Here is a 22768-nt window from a genome sequence, read left to right as displayed (position 1 = left end):
GGCCTTTTTACCGTGTATAAATGCTAATCATTTTTGTATGTTGCATAGCTGCGAAGTATTGTGGATCAATTTACGCGTCGTGCATATTGTTTTGTACTGTTAAGTTCTTAGAGATATTTTCAAAATGAGTCAAATGATTAGGAAGTCTAAAATTTTATTGAGAAAAATAACAAATATTAAAACTAATATAAACAACTATAAATAACAAGGAGAAAAAACATAGATCAGGCATAAGCGTAGATAAATAAACATGTTATAAATACCGCAGCTCATTAAATAGCTTTCAGAGCAAGGTCTAAAGCAGTAATTACAAAACATCAGACTCAGGAATATAAAAAAGATCAAGCGTCCCGATAACTGGATCGGGACGCGGTTGCTCATAGCCTCCTATTTATAAGGTTGCTCAAGGAGATCGATAAGCCTTTCTGGAAGCTTCCAGAAAAATTGCTACAAGAGCACCAAAATACTTTTTCTGGTAATTTTTAGAATGTCATCAGGTTGTTAATAAATCGCCAAATGTCGTCAAGAACTTGTGAGTGAATTTCTACTCATAGCCCTGGTTGTATTTAAGCTAATCTTGCAGTTTCAGAACAAACCGTCTGAAATAAAATATATGACATATATAGAAATAATAAAGTAAAAATTATAAATAATATATATAAAATATAATAAATAAATAACGATATATATAGCAAACAAATAATAAATAATTCAAATATGAATAAAAATAATAAATTATTTTATGAGATATATGAAAAATATATTAAATATATAGTATATAAAATACACGTCACAAATTTAACATTAAATTAAATAAGCAATAAAAAAGTTTAAAATCACCGTACTTAATCCATTGAACTAAGTAACAAGTAATTTCAAAATTGGAAAGATATTACAAAAATGCATAAAAAACCAAATTCTGAATGAATATTTACAACAGTATTCCCTTTAATTAATTCAGCAGCTTCTTAAAAATAAATAATGTAATACAACGAGTTCATTTTGTTTAATTTATCAAAGGATGCGAGAAATTTATTCAAAGGTGGCTCGTTTAAAGACAACAAAAACATCCTACCATTGATGGATGTATCATTTCCCAAAACCTTGCTTTTAACTACCACAATATTTTATCTCCATTATTTAACTACCACTATTCTCTTAAATTCAATAAAATGAGATCAAGCTTGTGTTTTTGTGATTTACGCGATAATGCCGCATCAGATAAAGGCTTTTCCTAAACGCTTTCATAAAACAATTTATCTTAACAAGCTGTAGTGCTTAAGTGGTGCGGTATTTTCCCAAAAAACACATACTTCCATACCTCATCAATAGTGTATAACTGAACAAGCATTTCTGTTATTCCTAAGTGCCCCTTGTTGGCTGAATATTGTAAAAACTTACATTTGGTGTCATATTTAATGCAAACCGTAAAGGTTGCGTTCTCGGTTATGCACGTGCAGTGTTCGAAGGGGGGAGGGCATCGTGCTACGCACAGTAAAGCGGTTATGAATATTAATCCTGTATTTTTTGTAGTTATTTATTTAATATTTAAAAAGGTGAACTGCTTGTCTTATTTTTGGCTGTACAGAACGTGCCCGAGTTTGGGCGATCTATAACGTAATAAACATGCACAAGCGACACGGAATTTTGCTTACTTGCCTAGGATCGATATGTTTGGTTAAAAAATACGGAAAACGGGAAAGATAGCATTAAAGGAAAGTTCTTGCATATTTGCCGGATCTGCTGAGGATAGGGGGCTTAAAGATGGTGTTCCAGATGTTTTTTACTTCTTTGTACTAAGTAAAACGAAGTACTGTAAATCGGAAAAAATTTTGGGTATCATATTTCAACTGAAATATCTATTTTGACCGTTTCCAAATCCCTTTTGACTATGTTTTGCCGGGCGTCTGTACGCACGGACAGAACGAAGGACTTTTTTTACTTCCTTGTACGAAGTAAAAAGAAAACGGAAATCTGTAACATTCAGGAATTCTGTTATCAGTGAATGATATTGTTGCGTGCGTACGGGTTCGTTATGAAATGAATGCACAAGTCCGATGAAAAATGAACAAAAAAAATTTATTATTATCACAACAAAAATGCTTAAATTTTCTCAAATTATCATGCAGTATTACAATATCTCACAGTAGTTATCTTTTAACTACTCAAATGTCCAATAGAACGCAATTAAAAACAGCTAAAGAACGCTAATCCGCGAATTCGCTACAATCAACAAGAGCAGTTTTCTAAACAACAACAAACTAAGCAACTACTACAAACTGAGATGTTTTCCTCCTTTTATAAGATTTTAAAATCACGCGCTAGAATTTTCCAGTACTTTCTCGAAATCAAAAAGAGATATTTATTTATTTAATGCACGCGTTCTTGTAATTTCAATTTTACGGCTTAGCTTTCTTTTAATATTCGTCACGCGCTGCACTGCGCGAGAAATAAAATCATTTAATTTGTAATTGAACTAACATTAGCTTTTTAAATACCAAATTCGTAACACTGCCCCCTTCCCAAGGACTGCACGTCCCGGGCAGTACAATCCCTGGACAGGAAGCTAAACTTACAACTGTGGCATAAATGCACTAATAAGCATTACATTACAATAATAAACAACATGAACAATAAATGCAATACATAAAACAAATCAAATACACATTTAAAAACAAAATGGACCATGGTCTTATACTATTTACAATTATTTACATTATGTACTATGGCCATAGTAATGAGCTAACCTGTCGTAATGAACGACTTTAGGTTTAGAGTTCGAAGACTTACAAATCCGAACCACGACGCCATTCAGCCTGTTTAGGACTGTGTACGGCCCATCCCAAGGTGACTGTAATTTCGGACAAAGTCCTTTCCGTCGAGTCGGATTCCACAACCACACCTTGTCTCCTTCGTGGAATAGATGTTCAGTAGCTCTTGTGTCGTATCGGGTCTTCATCTTCTCCGTCGCCAAGTTGACTCGCTCTCGTGCAAAATTGTGCATCACTTCAAACCGGGCCTGGAGATCTTGAATATATTCCTCAGACGATGAAGGAGCATCCGGAGGGCGGCCAAACAATAGATCACAAGGCAGACGAAGGTCACGACCGAAGAGCATCTGTGATGGAGAATAGCCGGTAGTCTCGTGGACAGCACTGCGATAAGCCAGTAAAAAGAGTGGTAATTTCTTGTCCCAGTCCTGTTGGTTTCTGGAAACCACTAATGAGAGGTTATTAAGGATGGTTCGATTGAACCTCTCTACCATGCCGTCCGACTGGGGATGCAATGGCGTCGTTTGAGTTTTGTCAATGCCAAGTAGTTTGCATAGTTCTTTGATTACTGCCGAGGCAAAATTCCTTCCCTGATCGGAATGTAACTGAAGAGGCACTCTGAACCTGGAAATCCAGTGCTGTATCATTACCTCAGATACTGTGACTGCCTCTTGATCAGGAATAGGATAAGCTTCAGGCCACTTGGTAAAGTAATCAATGACAACGAGTATGTATTTGTTGCCATCAGCAGTTCGTGGCAGAGGTCCCAGGATGTCAAAGGCGATACGTTCAAAAGGCGCACCTACGTTGTAGCGTTGCAGTCTGCCTCGGCTGCGTTTCCTCGGTCCTTTCCGACCTGCACAGGCATCGCAAGATCGGCACCACTTTTGCACGTCATTCTTTGCATTATTCCAGTAAAAGCGCTCACGAACTCTCTGTAAGGTCTTCATAATTCCAAAGTGACCTCCTGTAGGGCTGTTATGTAGTTCTTTGAGGACATCAGGAATCCGGGATCTTGGAAGTATCAGTTGCCATCGGAACGTCTTCCCATCATCCGACTCGAATTTCCGGTATAAGACGCCGTTTCGAATGTGAAGTGAATCCCAGAGTGCCCAGTATTGTTTTGTTGTAGGACTACAGATAGAAATGTCCTGCCATGTAGGTTTTCTGTTTGATGACTCTATTAAATCAAGTATGGGTTTAATGTCGCAGTCTTCCAGCTGGTCTTTCCTGACTTCATCATCACTCCACGGGTCTCGATCAGCCGATGTTGATGTTGTAATTTGTCTTGCGACCGGAGTCAGCAGCTCGTATTTCGCTTCCACCCTGGAACAATATCGGCAGCTTTCTTGGCAAGGTCTTCTAGACAGGGCGTCGGCGTTTCCGTGTGATGATCCCTTACGATGACGGATAGTGATGTCATATTCTTGGAGTCTCTGTATCCACCTGGCTATTTGACCCTCAGGATTTTTGAAATTTAAAAGCCAGGCCAACGAGGCATGGTCCGTGCGGAGGAGGAATTTTCTCCCGTATAGATAATGATGGAAATGTTCTACAGCTTTGACTATGGCGAGCAACTCTTTCCTTGTGACACAGTAATTCCTCTCCGGTTTAGACAGGCACTTGCTCCAGTAAGCTACTACACGTTCTTGGCCGTCTATTTCTTGGGACAAAACAGCACCGACACTTTCATTGCTCGCGTCGGTGTCGAGAATAAATGGTCTGTCGAGCTGAGGATACGTCAGGATTGGAGCAGATGTTAAAGCTTCCTTTAAGTTGTTAAATGCATGCTCGCATTCCTTTGTCCACAAGAATCTTTGCTTGCTCTCTGTCAGCTTGTGAAGTGGTCTTGCGATGGAAGAAAAGTTCTTCACGAATCTCCTATAGTAGGTGCAAAGCCCTAGGAAGCTTCTCAGCTGATGGACATTTTCGGGACGCGTCCAGGATTTAACCGCTGATACCTTTTCAGGATCCGTGCGCACACCTTCTGCAGAGATGACATGTCCCAGGTAAGTCACTTCCTTTCGAAACAATTTGCATTTAGCGGGAGTCAGCTTCAGATTGGCCTCTTTCAGTTTCTGAAGCACCTTTCTAAGATTTTCTAGATGCTCTTCAAAACTCTTTCCGACGATGATGATATCGTCCAGGTATATCAGACAGGCTTCGTAGGAAAGGCCTTTCAAAACAGTCTCCATAAGACGTTCGAATGTTGCCGGCGCGTTACACAGTCCAAACGGCATCACTTTGAACTGCCAAAGTCCTTGTCCCGTAGTAAATGCCGTCTTTTCTCGGTCTTCAGGATGGATTTCTACCTGCCAATACCCACTCTTTAAATCAAGTGTTGAGAACCACTTGCTTCCAGAAAGAGTGTCTAGAATGTCATCAATTCTAGGAAGAGGGTAACTGTCTTTCTTCGTAACCTCATTCAACCGGCGATAGTCAACGCAAGATCTTGTTGAGCCGTCTTTCTTTCTGACGAGAACGATGGGAGATGCCCATGGACTCGCTGAAGGCTCGATGACATCGCCTTCTTCCATATCTTTTAACAGTGTTCGCACCTCTTCCTGTTTAGCAAACGGTAGACGTCTTGGATGTTGCTTGATTGGGGGATGATCGCCAGTATCTATTCTATGTTGTGTCAAACTAGTTCGACCCACGTTAGAAGACGAGCGGGAGAAAACAACTTGAAGATCTTTAATGACGCGATCGGCAGCATTTTTCTCTTTATCGTTTAATTGTGCATTCTGCAATAACTCCGATGTAATGCTCTCTGAGGACACGGATTCTGGGATGTTACTCTTTCTTTCAACGCTGGTTACTGGAGTACATGTTGCAACCACTTCACCTTTCTTAATAACTCTCGACTTTTCAGTTACATTGGCGACTCTCACCGGGATAACCGTTCTGGATAGGTCGACGAGTGTTGAGGCTACTAGTACTCCTTTTGGGATATTACAGTTATTGAGATATTCTATGATGCCGTAGCGGAAATTTCTATTTTCGGCTATGGATCCAGGAAGTAAAATTTCTGTTCTTGCCGGTATTGTGATATAGTCTTGTGCTATGATTTTATGGACAGATTTAACTTCTTCATCATTAACGAGAAATAGCGCTATGTCCTCAGATGTAGAGTGCAATTCGTTATTTTTAAAATCCAAGTAAAAATTGTATTTCCTTAGAAAGTCCAATCCGAGTATGCAAGAATCAGTGATCTCTGCTACATATGCCGTGTGATGGTAAGCGGCACTTCGAAACGTGATGTTAACATTTACTTTTCCGTCGATGTCGATCTTCTCACCGAACACAGTCTGGAGGGTAACGCAGGGCGGCGTCCAGATAAGTTTGTTTCCTAGTTGTTGAGCCAAATCTTTTCGGATGATGGTGACGTTGGCTCCTGTATCTATAGTCATATTGCACGGAACTCCATTAATATGTCCTATTATGAAAAGTCCATTACTGCCGCCTCTCACTGCAGAAATCTGAAGCGCTTTAAACGGGGGCTTTTCATTATCTGGCAACCTCCGCCCCGCGAGATGGCCACTAATTAGTTTCCCTGCTGCTTGTTAGAAGCGGTCTTAACATCAGTACCCTGGGGTGTTTTGCAGTTTCGTCGTATGTGTCCTTCAGCACCGCAGTTCCAGCACTTAACGGTCGGTTTCTTCTCACCAATATTCCGTCTCAAGGCGTTCAGTTGTCTAGTTAAATCGTCAAGTCGAGCGGTGACTTGATCCCCTGGCTCCTGGACTTGAGCAGCTCTGACTGGGTGGCGGTCTCGACGAGTGGCTTGCTGGGCTGCCTCAAGTTTCATGGCGTACACTAGAGCACTTTTTAAATCTTTTACATCCGCCATTCGTAGAGCTTTCTGTATTTCAGTATCTCGGATGCCGTCGATAAAGTATTGCAAGGACAGGATTTCCCTTGTTTCTGTCGGGCATTCCGAAAAGGCGAGATGGGACAGCCTTTCAACATCCGCGGCGAGCTCCTGAAGTGTTTCGGTAGGCTTCTGTTGACGAGATTTTAATTGGAGCAGTCCTTGGGAAGGGGGCAGTGTTTTAAACACTTCTCCCCAAAGCGCAACTCCAAGGCGCCGGACAGAGCTTCGAAATCTAACCTTTTGTTTTCGGAAAGAGTCTGAAGGATATCCGCTGCGTCGGCTCTTAGAGAAGCGGCGAGATGACAGGCCTTAGCTTGGGAATCCCATCCATTCGCATCCGCCACGATAGAAAATTGTGTCTTATACACCTGCCAGGAGGTCTTCCCATCATACGTGGATAGCTTCAGAGGTGGACGAGCAGGCATTGGTAAGAATTTAAAATCATCACTCCTGCTCCCTGCCGACGTTACGAATTTCTTTAAAGTATCCATTTCTTTGGCAACTGCAGAAACTCTCTCATCAATTTGTTGTTCGATTTGGTGTTGGACGGCACAAACTCTTCCTTCAATTCGTTCCTCCACAGCAGAAACTCTCCCTTCTATATGTTCTTTTACAGAAGAAACTCTTTCTTCTATTTCTTCTTTCACCGAAGAAACTCTTTCTTCAATATGATCTTTTACGGAAGAAACTTTTTCTTCAATATGTCCAACTTTATTTTCAACTGCGTCAATTCTGCCTTCCATAGCTTCAAATTTATTTTCTATTATGCAAGTAATTTCTCTTTTCATTTCTTCTTGACCAGCTTGAACGGCTTTCATTTCGTCCTTAACGGATTCCTGGCCCAATTTCATTTCTTCCTTAACGGATTCCTGGCCCAATTTCATTTCTTCCTTAACGGATTCCTGGCCCAATTTCATTTCTTCCTTAACGGATTCCTGGCCCAATTTCATTTCTTCCTTAATTTCTTCTTTAAATGAGGCAAAGGCTGATATTAACTGCCTTAATTGCTCTTCCATCGCTCTTGTTATTGGCATTCAAACCCCACTTCTGACACCAAAAATTGTTGCGTGCGTACGGGTTCGTTATGAAATGAATGCACAAGTCCGATGAAAAATGAACAAAAAAAATTTATTATTATCACAACAAAAATGCTTAAATTTTCTCAAATTATCATGCAGTATTACAATATCTCACAGTAGTTATCTTTTAACTACTCAAATGTCCAATAGAACGCAATTAAAAACAGCTAAAGAACGCTAATCCGCGAATTCGCTACAATCAACAAGAGCAGTTTTCTAAACAACAACAAACTAAGCAACTACTACAAACTGAGATGTTTTCCTCCTTTTATAAGATTTTAAAATCACGCGCTAGAATTTTCCAGTACTTTCTCGAAATCAAAAAGAGATATTTATTTATTTAATGCACGCGTTCTTGTAATTTCAATTTTACGGCTTAGCTTTCTTTTAATATTCGTCACGCGCTGCACTGCGCGAGAAATAAAATCATTTAATTTGTAATTGAACTAACATTAGCTTTTTAAATACCAAATTCGTAACAATATTTTCGTTTTTCTCATAAATAACTGATCATTTAAGAGCTTTCGTATTCTACATCATATTTTTAAATAATGAAGAATCTATATGTTTGTATGTTCATAACATTTTGGAAAAAATAGCGGCACCTTCAGCCAACCCAGCTTTCAACGCACGTAGTCCTCCACTAGAACATAGGCACCTAGAAGCCCGAATTGTGAATTTCAAATTCGCTTTTGATTTATTTCCCAATTTTTCACAAATTTAATGAATTTCTAATTTAAACAGTTTTAGCGATTTGAAAGCGAGCAGTGGTCTGTTCGAAATAAACAATTTTATCTCCATCGCGCCAAGTCTGCTGCCATTCAGTAAAATGTAAGATATTTAACTTTCAATTTTAATTAGCAGACTCGACTATTTAAAAACAGTATGTTGCCACTGTTTGAAATATAATTTCAAATACTTTCAAATTTAATCTCGTTGTTACTGAGTGACAAACCAAGGCGTTTAATGCAATAAATACAATTCTTAAGATTATTTTTTCTGCTTTTTAATGATTAAATATAAATGCATTTAATAGGGAAATATTTAATTGGAATTATTAAATATTATTACGGAATTATTAATGATTAGAGGTAGAATAATTAAAATCATTATATAAATATTTTTCTTTTTTATGACTGCTATTTCTGCTATTTTTGGCGGCTGGCCGCACAAGCGGCTTGTAGCTAATCTAACAACAGAAAAAAAAAAAAAAAAAAAAAAAAAAACTGAAATGTTTCAGATTTTAAATTACGTCCAAAGGGGCGTTTTTTAACATTTTGTGTGTTACCTTCTTTATTAAATATCATGTTCCTCGCACTTAAACCATAAGATCCAGTGCAACAGCAATATCGCAAAATAGTTTTAAAACGAGCATATTTTTAGAATTTCCGATACAGAGACTCACGCGCTGGAGATAAAAATGTTTTTTCTACACAACGTTGCCATTGCTCGCTTTGAAATCCTTGAGTTTGTTAATCAAAAATTCGTCAAAGTTTTAAAAAATAAGAAATCGATCATAAAACAAATTTCAAATTTCAAATTTGGTCTTCCACATGCTCATATTCGTTGGAGGATTACGTTATTCAAAATTCGATGACTCTATGTACCGTTGTTTTATCACAATACGAGAAATATACATACATTTATGCAGATTTTTCATTATTTAATTTCTTCAAATATAATGCAGGACTCTAACATTTTGTGGCAACAGTTTGAAAAGTGAACCGACATTTATGAGTCCGACGCAAAATGCCAAAACGAAACTAATAGTCCTTCGGGATTCAAATCCCTTTGGACTAAAAAAAAAAAAAAAAAAAAAAAAAAAGAGAGAGAGAGAGAGAGAGGGGGGGGAATCAGATGAAAGGTTTCAGATTTAACGGCTGCCCAGATGGGTTTGTTAAAGTTTTTTACGCTCTCCTTGAGCGTCTACCAGTCTGCCGTTCCCGTCAATCCTCCTTTTTTTTTTTTTTTTTTTTTTTTTTTTTTTGTTGTTGTTGTTGTTGTTGTTGTTGTTTTAGTTCTGATCTTTTTGTTTTTATGATTAAGCATCGCTTTCTTCGCACTTATGTCATATAAAATTCAACAGAAAAATTCCGTAATTTTTAATAGCAGCGTACGTTTAGAATTCCCGATATAGCGTTAAGCGTTGCCACACAGCTTTCTGTTTTATTTTCAGTCTTTTCTCAGTTCATCATATCAATGTTCAGTTTTCTTAGTAAGATGACTTGCAAAACTTTTCTTTGTCTTTTTAATATTAACGTTTTGTTTGCTAACATTATTCATTAAATATCAGATTTTTCGCACTTAAACTACATAAAATTCAAATCAACAACAATATCCCAAAATATTTGCGAACGGGCTGGCTGCACGGGTGTTTTCGTGGTTTTTCCCATGTGTAACGTGTATACGAGCCAGTTTTCCTTAGATAGTCCTCCACGAAGGCATCTGTCCCCTTAGGCAGATAGCCCTAGTGTTCTTTGCCATAATTAATATTAATAATAATTAAATACACCACCAACACCATCCCAAAATATTTAAATACAGCATATCTTAAGAATTTCCAATAGACAGTTTCGCGCGCTGGAGATTAAGATATTTTATTCCGCACAGTGTTGCCACTGATTGCCTTAAAATTGTTTAGTTTGGTAATAAAAAATTTGTTCAAGTTTTACAAAATCTGAAATAGATTCCACAATAATTCAGGCTTTCAGGAAAATCAAAATTCAGGCTTTGAGGTGTACATGATGGGTTGGAGAACTATGTTATTCAAAATTGATGGCTCTAGGTCCATCGTTTTTTCACATTGTGAGACACATGCATAGATTCATGTAGATTCTTCATTATTTTATTTCTTTTAAAATAACGTAGGGCGATAATATTTGGTGACGAAAATTTCAAAAGTGATACGCCGTTTATAGTGATTCAACGCAAAATCCCGTTTTGAGACTAATAACCCATTGGGAACTAACGTCCCTTTTTGGCATAGAAAAATTAATGCTTCTAATGAGTCCAGAAAATTTAGTTTGTTGGATACAAATAGCAATTAATAATAATAAAGAACTGCTTTTATTACTGATAAATCGCATAGTTTATTGATCACTAAGCTGGCAGATGAGTGTTAAAAGAAAAAGACATACTGCCGAATTGCAATACTCTGTCACATGGCAGATAAAATTATTTTAAATCGGGCAGCGACTACACATTTCTTTTAAATTGATGAAATTTCTTATTAAATTTCAAACATGAGTATGTTGCGCTCTGCGGAATGACAACACCATGCTTTTAAATCGCGGAGTTTGTTAATCAAGAAAATATTAAACTCACAGAGAATAACTAAATAAATAAAAACACATTTCGAATTTCGCGCTTCGTGGTGTACATGTTCGAGTGGAGATTATGCGTTATCTAAAATTTCATAGCTGTAGGCGCCGCCTGTTTTGCACAATACTAGGAACATACATACATAAAGATTTTTCATTATTTAATAATACAGACTGTATACTTAGCAAACTTGGGTTTAATACGTTACTCAATAAGTTCCTGGTACTGATACTTATCTCATAAGGATATTTTTCGAGAAGGCTGAGGTACTCTAATTTTCAAGATGAGCATTTCAAAAGAGAGAGAGAAAGGTTGATCAAGATCAGCATGCACTCAGCCTCTTCCTATCAGGCTCTTCATCATCAATCTAACAACAAGAGAACAGGGAACATCGCGATCCCCTCACGTATGTCCACCACCTCCGCGTGCAAGAAGCGTGTCCGTGGAGCAACACGTTTGACAATCAAGGGTCAAGGGTAGATAGGCAGTGCCCCATGTGGGCGGTGTTGGAAACATGGCAAACACCCGCTAGGAACCTGTTTCTCGATTTGGGCGTAGCAATTGTGCGATGGCAGCGTGCTTCATTATTATGCCACGGCTGGCGCTTTATTTTTCCTGTCGTGACTACAGATCGTAGTTGGATTTTTCTTCCTATTTTTATTCATTTATTTATTTATTATTCACACAAAGTATGGCTTTGAAAATTCTCTTTGGGTTTTAGTTACAACTTCTATTTGCTTTGCTTTGCTTTATTTTATTTCCAGCATGGATTATTGTATAATAACGTAATGCTTTTTGGCAGCAGTGGGTGTTCTATGATACCGATGTGGGATAGATAGAATAAAAATAGGCGGCTTACGAGAGATACGTAAATTAAGAAGAAAAATATTGATATTCGAAATGCTCCTAGTTTAGTTGTACCATATCATGCTACGTTATGTTGTTACGCAGTCATAGTTTTGGTCATGCATGCCATTTTGTTTTTATGGCAGTTTGTCCCATCTAAAAGAAATGTTGCTATTCTCAGGTCGTAAGATCTTTAATTTATTCTTCAAATTATGATAGTGCATTGCTTATCAATGGAACAAGCCTGAGCATTAAAAAACAAATATAGTATGTATTTCTTATGAATTTTTTAGTTTTTGTTTTACATTTTATTTTACTAACCATTTAAAAACGTTTTCATAAAACGGAGAAAATATATAATGATTTTAATGAGTCCGGGTAATATTTAAAAAACAATATTTAATATTTCTAATTAACATCCGATTTAAATGGATTTTTATTTAAATCTGTCAAATTAAAAGGTTAAAAAAAATATTCTTCAGAACTCGTTTACAGCTTTTATATCATATAGTTTGTTAATCGGTAACGAGTAGATTAAATATGAACGTAAAATATCTTATTCAGTATTGAATGACAACACGCTAACGCGTGGAGAATAGAAGTATTTTATTTCAGGTAGTAGTAACAAATTCCTTACAAATAGATGAGTTTCTTGATAAAAATTGAAAGATAAGTATCCTACATTTTGCCGAATGGCGAGAGGAGATAAAAATGTTTCATATCGAACCGCATCGCCAGGGCTCGCTTCAAATCGCTGAATTTGTTAATGAACAATTTATTAAATGTACGCAAAATCTGAAATAATAATAATAATTAATAAATTCAAAGTTCGGGCTTCGAGGTGCAAAGGTTCCGAAGGAGAGAACTAGGTATACTCGAAATTTGGTGGCCTAGGTGCTGCCGTTTTTCCACGATAGCAGGAACATACATATAAATAGATTCTTCAATTCATCATTATTTAATGGTAGGAATTATTATAATTTTGTGTTTCAAATTATAGAAGACATTTGCTGAAAAAAATATGTAAAAATATCTTTTTAAATATGAATCCTTTCTTAACAAATTGCAGAAATGCCAGTTTTAAAAAATCTGATATGGCTTCCTTGTACTTCCTTGTACGACCTTTTAAATTATACACAGTTTTGGCTGCACTTCATTAAACATTATTTCCGCGAATTATTCTAACTTAATTAACAGATTCCGCAACGCAAGTTGAAAATGACATCAAAAACTGCAAATTTTGGAATTAAATACTCTTGTCAGTTTTTTGTAGTCGGGGAGTCAAATTTCAAGTGCTTTATTTTTTCATAACGTATAGAAAACTTTTCCAAGTATAAATCTAGAAACCGGCAGACCGGTTCATATTCTGTTATTTGTCCAAAATAACTTTTTATTAAGCTTGATATTGCCAAAACATGAATATTTTTGTCATTTGAAACACTTTTGGAATTGGAAGTATACGACTACGACCAACGATTATGAAAATAAAAGGCCGGCGAAGGGAGCAGGATGTATATATAACTTTTAGTTAAGCTGATTGCAATAAAAAAGAGATGTGCACATGCAGATGTTATAATAGTCCCATATACAAAATCTTAATGTTCGGGTAACCGTTTTTGAGTTATGTGAGATGCATACATATGTAAGTATAGAAATCACGGAAAAAAAATCTATTTCATTTTGAATCCATTTTGCAGTCCTTTCTGAAATAGAGTCTTTTACTGTGTCCGTACTTACAGACTTCCCGCAAACAAATAGTCAAAATGGATTCGATAACGGTCAAAATGGATATTTCCGTTGAAATCTGATAAACGAGATTTTTAGCGATTACGATAATTTCTTTACTTCGTAGAATGAACGAAAATGGCTTACAGGTGATGTTAAACATTGTATAAAGTTGTACTATTATACTGATAATTTGTATAAGAATGTACATAAATACTTTAATTAATAAAGTACATTTCTAAAGCCATATGTTATATATATATATATGAGACTTACGCAAATGGTGCCTTCCCGTTTCCTTTTTATGAAGCGATGATAATAATAATTTTGCGTTACTAAACAATATAATAATAAAGCAAATAACACGGGTAAATTAAAATTTACAAGGTAGGATAAAAACGCAACAATTTTCATAGCAGTTTGTTTCTTAGAATAACGTTTAATTAAATATTATATACAATAAGGAGAATTATAAATTTTAATTCTACTTACCCTCCTGCCTCTAAAAAAGGTAAAAAATTTTCGTTTGGTTTTCTTCATCAGTTTTGATGTGCAACCTGTGCACTAGTTTTTCTCAGAAAGTCCTCCGCGAAAGCATTTCTCAGTTCCGACTCACAAACTTAAAGTACTTTACCACAATCTGAATCATGTAATCCAATTATTTTCTTTGCTCCCGAATTCTTACTGAAATGGAAGGTCACTAAATTTGTTAAATACGCTTCACAAATGAAATAAATTATATGCCTTTGATTCTGAGTAACAGAACTGTAATTACTCGAAATTTCTTTAAGCAGCTATTGTGTTCATTATCAATGCTTGCATTATCAGTAATTATTTAATAGCACTTTGAGTAAGACGTTTATTAATATAAAACAATCAGTAAATTTTTCTCATTTGCATTGCCAGTTTTCTCTGCGAATCAAAATTTAAATATTTAGAAAGTAAATTTATTTTTTACCTTCTAAAATATAATTAATTGTTTCTTACTCATTTAATACGTCAGGAATTTAGATGTAAATTTTATAATTGTTCGTATTCTAATAATTTTACGGGAAAAACTTAAAGGAATTACAACATTAACTTTTATAAAAGACTTTCAAAGGCTCAAGAGGGAAAAAAAAATGCAGATGTTTAAAAAAAAATTTATTTATTTTTTATTTTGAAAACATGCAGAAAACGCGTACTCTAATTATCTGAACTAAAATATGCAGAATTATAAATCCAAATGCTCGGATATCGAAAACCGAATTATTTGAATTTCCTTTTATCCAAACTCTAATTATTCGAACCGCAGATATCTGAAAATATTGATATTCGTGCGAATTGTTTTTCTTTTTGAGCCAAATTAAGTTTATTATCAATTTATTTACTTTGCTATTAATTTATTATACTTTATTATTAATGTATTTTGTTAGTTTAAATAATATACCTATATAAAGATAATAAGAGATATAAAATTTGAGAAGCTGTTAAATTAGTTTAAATAAATTTATTGAACTTATAGAATAGTGTACAATGGATTAGCAATGGATTTTATATGCTATACAGACATGCCTTTGTTTTTGTTTGCTTATATATATAAAGTTTTTCTTTTCTAAAAATAGGCTAAACAAATGTAGTGATGTTAGTTAGCTTTTTCTGCACTCAAAGATATTTCTTTTAATATGCGCAGCATAACTGTAGAAAGTTATTTTCTCTTACACTTTCGGTGCATGACACTGTTATTTTGTGAATATGATATTTTATTCTTTACTTAATCCTATCGATAGATAAGAAAATTATTATTATATAATATTTATATTCTGGACATATACAGTTACATAATCAGTTCATTTTGTAGTATAGCATAATGTTTTTCGGCCGTAAAATTCTACTATTAGCCCCAGAGCTACTACTACTCTCGAAACTCACTATTTGACCGAATATCTTTTCAAATTGTTGTCAACACAGATTATCACGATGCGTTACTTAAAAAAAAATGAAATAATGAGGAATCTCTATTAGCACACTACGTTCCTAGCACTGTGGAAAAACGCTGGCGCCTGAATTTTTATACGTGTGCTCCTCCATCTGAACATGCATGGACACCTGAAGTTTGCACCCTTTTCCAAAAAATTTTCCGGATACAAAGGACGGCACCTCTCAGATCAGTTTCTTCGTTTCTTTTGTCTATGTTTTTTTGGTCCTAATAAGACCCTGCGACGTTTGTTTTCTTGCACATTTAATTACATTTTTATTTGATTACAGCACCATTCTCTCAATAAAACTTCTATCTTCTTTAAGCTTTAAAGGACCAGCCCGTACGTTGTTGTAATTTTTGACTAATAGCAGACCGCTATTTATTTTATTTTATTTTTATTTTTATTTTATTTTACATTGCTCGGAGTTGCAATTGCTTTTAACACCCTATTGTGTTTTTCAGCGGACGCGTCGGGAAAAAGGAACAGAGCAGTGAAGCTCTAAAAAAGGATTTATTCCAAAAAAGATATATTCGGGAATATTAATGTTCTTTTATAAAAATTTTTTCGCATTAAACAAGAGCTTCAGTGGTCTGTTTCGGCGAAACGCGTAATGGTATTTAACCTAGTTCGACAATCAGTTTTTTTCCCTTGAAAAGCCAATTGAGTGTACGAGTGGGTTAATTTACCATTTTCCGCTATGTAATTATTGTATTTTGTTATGTTATCATTTTAATTTTTACTTTTTATGTATTGGCATTTTTTCAGTCTATATTTTTTGTATGTATTTACTTTTCTTATATATTTTTTCCGTCAATCTATTTTTCATGTGAGTTAACTTTTCACATATCACTACGGTCAGATTAATTTTTTCGTGCATTAGCATGTCTTCCAGCATTAATTTTGGCAGTTTTTTTTGCGTGTTTACAGTTTTTTCCAGTTTTTCCAGACAAATTTCTTCTTAGTTTATATTTTAGTAATACAGCGTTAAAATATTTCGTGGAGCTACAGCTCCTGGTAACTTTTTAGCAAGATCGCTGCAATGTTTCTACCTACTACTAAGCAAGACCCACTGACTTGTTCTTTTCTCAATTTTTTATTTTATATTGATTATTAACTACAGGTTTTCTTACAGTTTTATAAAATCTATTTTTTAAAAATAAAATTGTTAATCTTTAAGCTTGCAGGCCCAGCCCGAATGTATTTGTATTTTTAGGACTAATAGCTCATCGCTATTTATTTTCGTTTTGATTTTAATTTTAGACTAGATTTAGAAAGTTTGATTTTGATTAACATATTTTAACACCTTAATGTGTCATTCTGAGCGGACGCGTCGGGAAATTGGAACAGAGAATTGAGACTATTAAAATTTCCAAGACACTTTGTCAAAAAATTTTTTAGCGAAAAAGTTTCAATTGTCTGTTTCGGCGAAACGCGTAATGGGGTTAGCTTGATTCGACGTTCAAATAAATGAAATTTCCCTTGAAAAGCCTGTTTGGATGTCGAATTGGGCTAATTTACCATTTTCCGCTTACTTTTTAACTTTTTCTGTTTTTTAATTTTATTGTATTTATGTTTTACATGTCTAATGATTTGCTTTTCATGTGTATTAATTTTTGAAAACGTCTTAAACCTTTTGGAGCAGCAGCTCTTGGTAACTTTTAGGCGAGCTTTCTACAATTTTTATTTTTTACTTATTTTGTAGCATATTGCGCAAGATGTTTTCTTGACCTAAATTGGTTTTTCAAAAATTGTTATTACTGCTTTGCTTGATAAATTATATATAGATATATATATATATTAACAAACAAGGTAGTTAGTACAATACTGTAAGACCAATTTGGTCTAAATAATTTTTTTTGCGCAATATGCTGCAAAATTAAGGATATTAGAAATTGTAGAAAGCTCGCCAAAAAGTTACCAGGAGCTGTGGCTCCAAGAAAAGTTCAACACATTTTTTAAAAAACAATGTCATTGAAGGGTGAAAAATTATGCTACACGAGAAATTAAACACAGTAAAATACTAAGCGTTGGAAACTAGTAATGGCAAAAAATACAGTAAAATACCTATCGATGTGACAGTTGAAAAGTTAAAACATAGGAAAACCAAACGATGGAACAAGTTAAAACATAAAACAAACAGAAACATTTAAAAATATAAAGCGGACAATTGTAAATTAGCTGAATTCGAAGTCCAATCTGGCTTTTCAAAGGAAATTTCTAATTGAACGTCGAATTAAGCTAACTCCATTACGCGTTTCGTCGAAACAGACAACTGAAACTTTTGCGCTACAAAATTTTAATTAAATAGAAGAAGTATCATAGAAAATTTATTAGTCTCAATTCTCTATTCCAATTTCCCGACGCATCCGCACAAAATGACACATTAAGGTGTTAAAATATGTAAAAACAATTCCGATTTACATCAATAATCAAGATAAAAATAAAAATAAATAGCAGTCTGCTATTAGTCCAAAAAATACAATAACTTACGGGCTGGACCCGCAAGCTTAAAGAATTATACCTTTATAAAATTTAGAAATCTGAAATTAAATTTAAATGAAAACAAACACTGTGGGTCTTGCTAAGACCAAGAAAAATGTTTTTTAGTAAAAGAAACAGAAAAAACAGACCTGTGGCTATGCAGAGCTCTCCCTCGTAAAACTAAGTTGAAAAGGGGTTGTAATTCCCCTCTGTGTCCTTCATGGAGGTATGAAAGGTACTTCCTACCTCCATGGTGTCCTTCAGCGTCATCCCACACGTCGTGTGACGTAAGTAGGGGTGAACAATGTCACTGGGCAACAGCCAATGCGATTAGACTGTCCGTTGGCTGTAACTCGTCCCTAATTTTCGATGGGGGTCGGAAGACTCGGAAAAAGTGGAAAGATTTAAAAATGGCGTCAGTCAAGTTGTTTGAAAAAAAAAAATGTTTCTAAAAGTGAAAACGGCTAATTCAGCTAAAACTACTCAGCATGGCGACAAAATTAAGAGTAAAAAGGAAAAAACAGTCATTTGTTAATAAAAGTCGTAATTCTTCAAGTTAGAGGGCGATCAAGCTACAATGAAAAACGAAAAGGCCCGATTTGTTAATAAAAGTAGCAAAATTGGCCATCAAAGTAATTTAAAACTATTTAAACAATAGTATTAAAAGTATTGTGCCAAAAATTTGGAGGAAAGAAAATGTAGTTATAAGAATTATCTGTACATTTTTATATATACCGGTTATAATTATCGGTTATTAATATATATATATATATATATATATGTATAAAAAAGAGGGAAGAAAAAAAACCAAGAAAAATCTGAAGGATTTTAGATTTTATCGTTCGCTTAAAAGTTTTTGTTTTGTCTCGCTGAGCTAGCAGTTTACTAATCTGTTATTGCACTCACTTATGCTAACCCATTTCTGTTTAGCTGTTTAGCTTTAACGTTAAGCACCATTCTTTTCGCAGTTATACCATATACAATTCAACAGCAGAATTACTAGAATTTTAAAAGCAGCTTAGCAGTGTATGTCTAGAATTTATAATTCCCGATGCAGTATTTATTGTTGGCATATTTTCCTCTATTTATTTCAGTCTTTCCTCATTCATCATACCAATGATCAGTTTTCTTAGTAAGATAGCTTGTAAAACTTTTTTTGTCGTTTCATTATTAAGGTATTGTGTGTTAAAGTTATTAATTAAATATCACCTTCTTCACACTTAAACCACATAAAATACCACATAAAAACCACATAAAATACAATTCAACAGCAAATTCACAAGATATTTAAAAGCAGCGTATGTTTAGAATTTCGGATACAGAAATACTCGTCTCTCGAGCTGGATATAAAATGTTTTATTCCGGACATTGCAACTTTTCGCTTTCAAATTGTTGAATTTGCTAATCCAAAATCCATTAAAGTTTTATAATATATGAAATATATATTTCGAAATTCAAAATTAGGACTTCCAGGTGCATATACTGGTGTGGAGGACTATGTTATTCAAAATTTGATGGCTCTAGGTTCCCTCGTTTTTCACAATGCGAGAAACATGCACACATTCACGCAGATTCATTATTTAATTTCTTTGAAAATAACATATAGTGCGATCATATTTGGCGACAACAATTTCAAAAGTGATGCAACCGTTTATAGTGGATGACGCAACTAAATAATATTGATTAAATTGATTACATTATCTCCTAAGTTTACTCTAGCGCCTTGTAGGGTTTATATTTATTTTAACTAACATTTATTTTAAGTTTAAACTATCTTTCATGTCAAGCCTTACTTTTCCCTGGAATTGCCAATGCCAGAGTATGTAAATTTTAGTAGAACGCGCAAAGTATTCAAAATTGTCAGCGGAAGTAATCTGAGTTAAATAGAAGAGAAACGAGTTCGAAGGTGTGCTTTCTTGCTTCACGAGCGTGGAGGTGACTAGTTAGAAATTGAAGAACCACGCGTTTCGGCCTGTGTGCTTGCCTCGGTAGATAATTAAATCTTTCAACGTAATATTCAGAAGTTTGCTGAATTGTCAGCGGTATCGTAGAACACGGTTAGGTTAGTTACGTTTAGAGAGTCTCGTAGTTAGTCACTTGTTATTATTCTTTTTTTTAGTTTCTTATTTTTATTTTACCGTCGGGTCGGCGTAGTTTGTGAGCGTCAAGAGCACGCATCTGTAATTTGTAAAGTTGAATAAAAAGGGATTTAAACCCTTCTCAAGACTTTGTATACTTTCCAGTTCATAGCAGTCACCACTATTGTTGCGTGCAGGTTGGGAGCACGTAACATTACAGCCTCTAGAAATAAAATTGCCATTTCCGATAAACATAAAACAATTTTATCTTAAATTATTACAAGCATTAAATACCGGTATACCTATCCTAATTTTTTAAGCATTTTTAATCATAAAACAGATGTCCAAAGAATATAATTTGCTGTTGCCATTCCGCCAAAGGATAGTTATTTTTTCTGTGCTCGCAAACTCGCTATTTATCTGCTGCAGCTTAAAATCCATAAATTGTACGTACTTCGCCTACAAGAAAAAGTTAACCCAATTATTCGGCTATTTCGAATATCCGGTAGGGTTATGCTTCCAATTATTCCGAACATTTGGATTTCTACTTTTTGTGATTATTTATGTGTGACGCTTAGACAAACTTCAAAGGAGCTTGAGGCAATTGCGCACCTCAATTTTTTCTCCCTCTCTTCACTTCCTGCTGAAAATGGTGAAAACTAAACCTGTTACACAGCTTCATTCATTTTCAGCATATGGTTGCATATCCGGTGTTGTATTTCTTCTTTAAGTCGGATTTTGTGACATTTTTGATAATTTATATCGCGTTATATGAGTTCTTAGAACAGCATGATGTGCTTAATCTACGATATACTAAAAGCATTCTGAGAAAGCCAACGATATCTGAAACAAAGTTCTCACAGTATTTGATTAAGAGGTTGATAGTAGATGCATGTAAGAATATATCAGTGTAGAATAATATCTCCATTTTTTTTAATTTGAAAAATAAAGATGATAATTCAAACTAAGCTTTGTAAGATTTATAGTTATTCATTCATTTCAATACGATCACTAGAACATATAGAGCTTCTCATTTGTTTTCGTACACTGGCACTTTTCAGTTTTATTTGCAGATATAAGTTACTAAATATTACCAAAATGATTTTGTGTTTCTCTTATATTTACTATTGATTTTCGTTTCTAAAAACGTTTTGTTTAGGGAAAAGATATTCAAAGCGCTTTTTTTTTTTTTTTTTTGGTGGTGGGGAAATCCGAAAGATTCCAGATTTTAAAGTTTTCCCAAACGGGTTTGTTAAGGTATTTTACGCTCTTGCTAAGCTCATAATCTACCAGTTTGCTCTTACATTTACTCCTGTGAACCCATTTTTTTGTGTCTTAGTTTTATTATTAAACATGCTTTTCTTCACACTTAACGACACATACAGTGTCGTTAAGTGCGAAGAAGTGTTAGGATGTTGCCCGATGCAGCGGTAAGTGTTGGCATACATTCTAACACTTTTGTCAGTGCTTTCACAGTCCATCATATGAATATTCAGTTTTCTTAGTAAGATAGCTGACAAATTATTTTTTATTGTCACAACTTTTTATGTGTAAACTTTATTTATTAAATATCACTTCCTTCGCACTTACTTCACATAAAATTCAATTTAACGGCAAAATCACAAGTATTTAAAAACAGCTTTTTTCAGAATTCCCGATAGAGTGTTAGAGGCTGCTATAAAATATTTTTATATTCGCTATATAATTTCTATAAAAACTAACCACTTGCTCGGTCAGCCGCCTGAAATAGTTATCATAAAAAAGAAAGTATATATAATCATTTCATTGAGTCCAGCTTAGTGTAATTTCATAAAATTAATGAATATTTCTCTATGGACATCTCATGCTTTTGACACACGTTTATTTATATCAGTCACATGAAAAAGGTAGAAAAAATATAAAGAACTTTGTTTATTGCTTTTAAATTGCTTCGTTTATTACTCAATAGCATTCCAAATTAAACTTGAAAATATTTTAGGTTTTAGTGAATGGCAACACATATGGAAGAGAAAAGCGTTTTAATTTTAAGCCGCGGCAACACATTGCTTTCATAAAGCCGGGTTTGTTTAGCTTACATTTTTCCGAACGCAACAGTTTTGTGCGTTGGAGATAAAAGTGCTTTATTTCGAACAGTTGAATTCGTTGAGTTTGTTTATCAAAAATTCGAGTTCAAATTTTACGAAATGTGAAATGAAATATAAGAAAACAAGTTCAAAATTCGGAATTCCAGGTGTGCATGTTCAAGTGGAGGAAGAGGTGATTCAAAATTGGATGCCTCTAGGTACCCCTCGTTTTTTCACAATGCATACATACATGCAGATTTTTTCATTTTTTTATTTCTTTAAAAATAATACATGCGATAATACCTGGTGGCAAACATCTGAAAAGTGATACACCGTTTATGGAGTGTGATGGTGGTGGTGGGAATACGCAAAAACCCATTTCGAGACTAATAAGCTCTTTTGAGCTAATAATAATAATTTAAAAAAAATTCTGAAAGGCTTCAGATTTTTACGTATGCCCAAAGAGATCTGTTAAAGTTTAATACGGTTTATCAGAAAAGATTATCAATAGAGATGGCCTAGGTGTAATAGAGGAAAATTGTAGAGGATATTAGATGAAAATACACTTA

The 22768-nt window shown here is 34.6% G+C and overlaps 1 long non-coding RNA gene across 2 annotated transcripts in view; it reads right to left on the bottom strand.

Moving 5' to 3' along the window:
• The window catches only part of LOC146994965 (uncharacterized), a 184467-nt gene that overhangs the window by 76209 nt on the left and 85490 nt on the right, over positions 1–22768 (bottom strand). The window contains exon 1 of one of the 2 annotated variants that reach the window (XR_015043673.1): positions 14109–14296. The exons of the other annotated variant lie outside the window; for it this stretch is intronic. This is a non-coding gene — a long non-coding RNA (uncharacterized LOC146994965). Of the gene's footprint in view, positions 1–14108; positions 14297–22768 lie in introns of those variants that run through there. 2 annotated transcript variants of the gene reach the window in all.

Source organism: Stegodyphus dumicola, chromosome 10 (genome assembly GCF_044657685.1).
Source record: "Stegodyphus dumicola isolate Sdum_Otavi_A_Nest chromosome 10, ASM4465768v1".
Classification (NCBI taxonomy): domain Eukaryota; kingdom Metazoa; phylum Arthropoda; class Arachnida; order Araneae; family Eresidae; genus Stegodyphus; species Stegodyphus dumicola.
This window is presented reverse-complemented; position numbering and strand designations above follow the sequence as displayed.